The sequence below is a fragment of the Suillus discolor genome (assembly GCF_016758755.1).
Source record: "Suillus discolor strain FC423 chromosome Unknown F5147scaffold_36, whole genome shotgun sequence".
Classification (NCBI taxonomy): Eukaryota; Fungi; Basidiomycota; class Agaricomycetes; order Boletales; family Suillaceae; genus Suillus; species Suillus discolor.
This window is the reverse complement of record NW_024541283.1, coordinates 142,908-149,342: the sequence shown is the minus strand read 5'-3', so window position 1 is coordinate 149,342 and position 6,435 is coordinate 142,908.

Genomic DNA, 6,435 nt, shown 5'->3' with positions numbered 1-6,435 from the left:
GCCCGCTTATCTCCATGAGTATGCGGATGTATTTGCCAAAGATGGACTAAAACAACTTCCCCCGGAACGACCAGGAATAGACCACCGCATAGAAACAAAACCTGGGTTCCTTCCAAGGACGTCTAAAGTATACCCCCTCTCACCAAGAGAAAGGCTTGCGGTAAAGAAATTTATTGACGAAAACTTGGAAAAAGGTTTTATCACTCCGTCGAAATCCCCACAAGCTAGTGGGTTCTTTTTTGTAGGAAAGAAAAGTGGAGAGCTTCGTCCCTGTCAAGATTATCGAGGCATTAATGATCAAACGATAAAGAACTCCTATCCCCTTCCACTTCCGGCAACTCTTATCGAACGACTACACGGGGCAAACTTCTTCACGAAAATGGATATTAGATCAGGATATAACAACATCCGTATCCACCCGGATGATCGATGGAAAGCAGCGTTTACCACGGAGCACGGATTATTTGAACCAAGTGTAATGTTCTTCGGGCTATGCAACTCACCTGCCACCTTTCAAGCATTTATGGATAATGAATTCCGTCAGGAAATCAACGAAGGATGGCTGGTAATATACATGGACGACATCCTTATCTTTTCAAAGACACTTGAAGAACATCACGAACGAACAAGGCGGATCTTGACAAAGATTAGAGCAGAAAAGCTATTTCTGAAACCAGAAAAGTGCACGTTCGACTCTCAAGAAGTCGAATTTCTTGGCATGATCATTAAACCAGGATCCGTAGAAATGGACAAAGCAAAAACCAATGGCATCAAAGAATGGCCCGTTCCTACTTCTGTTAAAGAAGTTCGGTCATTTTTAGGATTCTGCAATTTCTACCGATCATTTGTCGCTCACTACTTAGGACATCGCTCGCCCCCTTATCGATCTGACCAAGAAGGATACCATTTTCTCTTGGAACGCTCAACATCAGAAAACGTTCGACCAGTTGAAAACCTGTTTTACCACCCATCCTGTACTCCGCAACCCAGACCCGTTAAAACAATTCGCTATTGCCACAGACACTTCTTTAGTGGCAACCAGAGGAGTTCTATTACAAACTGACGAAAACGGTGTCTATCACCCCTGCGCCTATCTATCGCAATCATTCAATCCAGCCGAACAAAATTATCCAATTTTTGACCGAGAACTCCTTGCCATAATTTGTGCGCTAACCGAATGGCGACATTATCTTGAAGGACACCCCTCCCCGATTATAGTTTTCACAGATCACATGAACTTGCTCTACTTTAAGAAAGCTGAACACTTATCTCGTCGACAAGCACGATGGCAGATGCTTCTGACTGACTTTGATCTGGAACTACATCACGTTCCTGGTTCTAAATTAGCTGTACCTGACGCCCTCTCTCGGCGATCAGACCATGATACCGGATCCTCCGATAATGATAACACCATCCTACTTCCCGATTCCATGTTTGTCCGACTCATTGATGATGACCTTTGCGCTACCCTTGCCAGCTCAGATGCACTTAACGACCCACTATTCGCTACTGCCATAGACGCCCTCAACGGTGTCTGTCTTCCCCCCATGAAATCCGCTTTAAGTGATTGGAAAGTAGATTCAGGGATATTGTCTTACAAGAACCGAGCGTATATTGCTCCTGATCATCGCAAAACTATGTTGGCTCGATACCATGACCATCCAACCGCTGGTCATCCCGGACGTTTTAAAACCGAGGAATTGGTCAAACGAGAAGCGTGGTGGCCAGGTATGGGAGCCTTCATCCGGAAATACGTTGAAGGATGTGCCACCTGCCAGCAAATGAAGGCCGATACACATCCCGTTACGCCACCTCTCGTCCCCATTTCTTCCCCTGCCACCCGCCCCTTTTCACAGATCTCTGTCGATCTTATCACGGATCTTCCCATTTCCTCTGGTTTTGATTCTGTCATGGTCGTGGTAGACCATGGGCTTAGTAAGGGGGTGATAATTACTCCTTGCCATAAAAATATTACCTCTGAAGGGGTAGCCAAACTATTCCTGAAACACGTATTCAAACGCTTCGGATTACACGACAAAGTAATCTCAGACCGAGGACCCCAATTTCTCTCAAAATTCTCCGTGGAATTAGCTCGACTCCTTGATTATTCTATCGCCCCTTCCACCGCCTATCATCCGCAGACTGATGGACAGACTGAACGACTCAATCAAGAACTAGAAACATACCTACAGATCTATTGCAGCAACGACCCAACTAATTGGGTAGAACACCTTCCCATGGCAGAGTTTGTTCACAATCATAGAAAGCATGACGCCCGAAATGCTTCACCTTTCTACATTATGATGGGTTATGAGCCTAAAGGAATCCCCCATGTCTTGGCAGACTCAACAGTACCAGCCGTGGAGGAACGAGTTCGACTTCTTCAAAAGATCAGAGAAGAAGCGATAGCCTGTCACAACATCGCTATGCAACGGATGGCGGAAAGATCCTTCGGCCAGAAGTATCAACCATGGAAAGTAGGCGATAAGGTGTGGTTATCTGCAACCAATCTCTGTCTAAAACTCCCATCTCGGAAACTCGCCCCGAAAAGATATGGCCCCTTCCCCATTTCTGCCATGCTATCTCCGATCACGTTCACACTCCAACTACCTCCGCAATGGAAAATACATCCCACGTTCCATGCTTCCCTGTTATCGTCCTACAGTGAAAATGACGTTCACGGTCCGAACTTCTTGGAACCACCACCCGACATTCTAGAAGAAGAAGAAGAATACGAAATAGAAGCTATACTGGCTCACAAGGGCACCAGCAAACGTTGCCGTTATCTTGTATCATGGAAAGGATATTCTTCCGCTAGCAACGAGTGGATCCCGGAAGAAAACCTGGAAAACGCCGGAGAAACCCTTTCGATCTATAAAAGAAAACACTCACTGTGATATCTTCCCATCAACATAAACATTATGTCCTTCCCAGTTTCTTACACTCTCCCCTATGAATCCACGTTCGCCCCAATTGACCTATCCTCCGATGAAGGAAGATTTGAATCCTTCATCTCAGAAATCGAAGACCTTACTCTCATCGAAGCCGCTATCCTTTGTCCCCAACATGCCATTGAAATCAACAAGATCCTTATCAACCGAAACGCCTTCTCCATCAATCTCCTCGTTAACGTCATCAGATCCGCCGAACTCATTGAAAGACTCGTACGACATGTGGAAGAACCACGTGTTCAACATGGCATCATGCATTTACAGAAACGCATTCGTGCTTACACTCTGCGTCTTATCCCTCAGGAGGTTAGGGCAGATATCCAGGAAGTTATTCACATCATTGCTGAACGAGTCACCGGAGTCAGCTCGCCCACCATCTCCACAACCAGTTGAACGAACAACTGCGACTCCACCACCTTCCTATGACGGTGGAATTCCCGTTCCTCCTCCTCGTGTGTCTGACAAGCTATTGGCTGCTGTTAACAGCCTCACGGAGATTACCAATGCCATGATCGTTAACCTACAAGAAGAAACCCAACTTGCATTACAACTAGCCTCCACAGCATCCGCGACCACATCTGATACGGTCGTTGCTCCAGAAGAAACTGTAGAGCACCCAGGAAAACCTTTACACTGCCTTCTCTTCTATGCACGAAGAGATAACCATGGAACAGTCGACTTCTCCTCCCGACGAAACCATCGCGCTTGCTGAAGCACTCAAAGCGCTACACATCCATCCACCAATGACTATCCCATCCACGCTTACTCCACCGACATTCGTAGACTGCCTTGTCCCAGTACAAGCCCTTGGACCTACCGCCCCTGCAGAGTATGCTGAGCTAATCGCGGAAGCAGAACGAATCCCCATGCCATTGTCCTCCATCTACGTACTCGCTAAAGAAGACGTAGCCCAGATTAAAGAATCTTCTCGAAGAAGAAGAAGGTCCCCTAAACATGGGTACCGAGGCAAGGGAAAGAAAAGAGCCTCTAGCGATGATGAAGCATTCAGTCGCCGTCCCGCTCCTCCCATTATACGCCCCTCATCCTCGAACCCAGACGAAAACCGTGTCTGCAGATACTGTAAAACCCTTGGCCATCGCCAAACCAACTGTCCCGATTATTATTGCAGGATATGCAGGGAACTCTCCCCTGGACATCTATCCTTGTATTGCCACCAATTCACTGGAAGCTCCCCCACTACGCTTACTTGGAAGGACGAAGGATTCTACCAAGAACTCTCTCATTGGGAGAAAAGTTTAGATGAAGCTTACGTCAGCCAGTGCCAGGAAGAAGAAGCCCTCCGACAGGCGGAGTACCTTACTGGAGGAGACGATCAGCTTGACTATTCCGACGACCCTATCTATTGGGCAAACCAGGACGACTCTAACCATTGTGAATATCAAGACTATGAGTAAAGTCGGTGACTTCATGCTTAGTAAGGGGGTAATGTTACAACCGCTATTTCATACTCTTTGCATTCTTACGATATGCCTTCCTTTTTTGAACTTGTACTTACTATCTCACGATGACTTGGTCTGTGCGCACATATGGATCTATTTAAGCACATGTATTACGCTTGTATTCTTCACTTGAATCTTACTAGGTTTTACCTGGAACATCCTTCGCTTAAGACCTCCAATCTTAAGTCGCCTTGAAACCCGATTCTTAGTCAAAGCACTCCTTTGACTAAGTCCACAGAACTCTCTCTTGTCTGAGAGACTGAGAATCTCAACGACCGAAAACTCTGTCGAGTTGTCGTTGTTAGAACTATCCTAGTTCGTAACAGTAAGACAATAATATTCATATATCATCTGTGTTTTATGTTAGCCTACAAGTCTACTTATTATATTAAGAATATAGTTGGAATATATTAGGGTGCAAGCACATATAATATGATATAGTAGAACAGCTAATAGATTACAATAAGCTAATGACAAAAAGTTAGCCTATCTAGAGGCTGACTTATACTACTAAGATAAAAATTGTTATAACTTCGCATGACTTTCTGTAGTAAGTTTATTACGAGAAGCATTGTTACTGAAGGAAGGGTTTTTCTTATTATTCTATTTCTTTTTTTTCATTACCATACTGTTGGGCTGACTTTTTTTTCTTTGTTTTTTTTTCACTACCATACTGTTGGAGTGACTATATTCTGTTTATTTTCTATTTTTTTTTTCATCCATACTGTTGGATTGACAGGTATTGCTACTAACCTCACAGGAAGTACTTTTGTCTGAACATAGCTTGGGGAAGTGTAAACAGCCACCCACAAACAACCACATTATCAGTCATTAGTATTTGTCTGAATCGCTGACCATGGAGATATTTGATTTTGTAGGTGTTTATCTATAGATCATCTATCTAAGAAGACACCGGAATTGTTAAATCGTCTAGCACCATTCAAGAAAGGTGAGGGTAGGTCTTGCAGTGTCTGTACCATTAGGCAATTAGATCTGTGATATCTTCAATGTCGGTGTTAAGGTAGGTTTTGAGTTCCTTACCACTAGAGGCGGTGTTAATATGTGCGAGTGCAGTGAGTCAGTCAAAGATGCTTGATTCATCATCCTGAGTGTTAAAGTAGATTAGTAGTAACATAAAATTAAAAGTATTAGTACATACCTCATCAATATCATCAGCTGCTGCATGCCAAGAAGCATATGAGTTTTTGAATTCCAAATGAACAAATTTCTCCCAGTGTTAATTAATTCACTCTTATGGCCAGCCTGCAGCCCTGAAATATGCTAGCTTATGGTGGGGATATAGTTTCACATATTACAACTCATAAGCTATTTTACCTATTGTTAGCTTGCTCATTTACAAAGTACTTCATGTGTAGTTCAAAAACTTTACTATTTATTTTCATGCTATAGCTAGTTAGAGAATACATAGGATGTTAAAAATATGAATATACTATCTCATATCTTTAGATCATGGAACAGATCTTCAGAGATGTCACCCCCTGTGGATAAGGAAGAGGAAAAATAAACACACACAAACTCTAAACCCTATCACCTTTAGCTGGCTTTACCTGTCCTCATTTCACACCTAGACCAATGAACGCACACCAAATAATAATTCTGAGCTAAATGTAAACTAAATAGTATGAACCTATATGTTTTGTCTACCATAGGGTGCCACCCCAATGGACAATAAACACTGTAAAAAAAAATCTTCAGATCAAGATGAGTAGGTTTATCAAAATGTGTACGGTATCCTATTAATGCCTAGAACTATCTCAGATGATTAGACAAACAGATAAAAAAGATAAACATATGTCTAGCTCTGTTCTTATTCTTCTATATCAACCAAGTAACTTGAGTTTGACTTTCTCAATCCCAATACAAAACCAAATGAATACATAAAATATGGAAATATTCTGTTTAGCTTACTACTACCAGCTTTTTTATTATTAAAATCATCTCTTGGTTTGGATTTATAGTCAGCATCCTATATTTAAGTGGCAATCAGGTTAACATATTGGCTA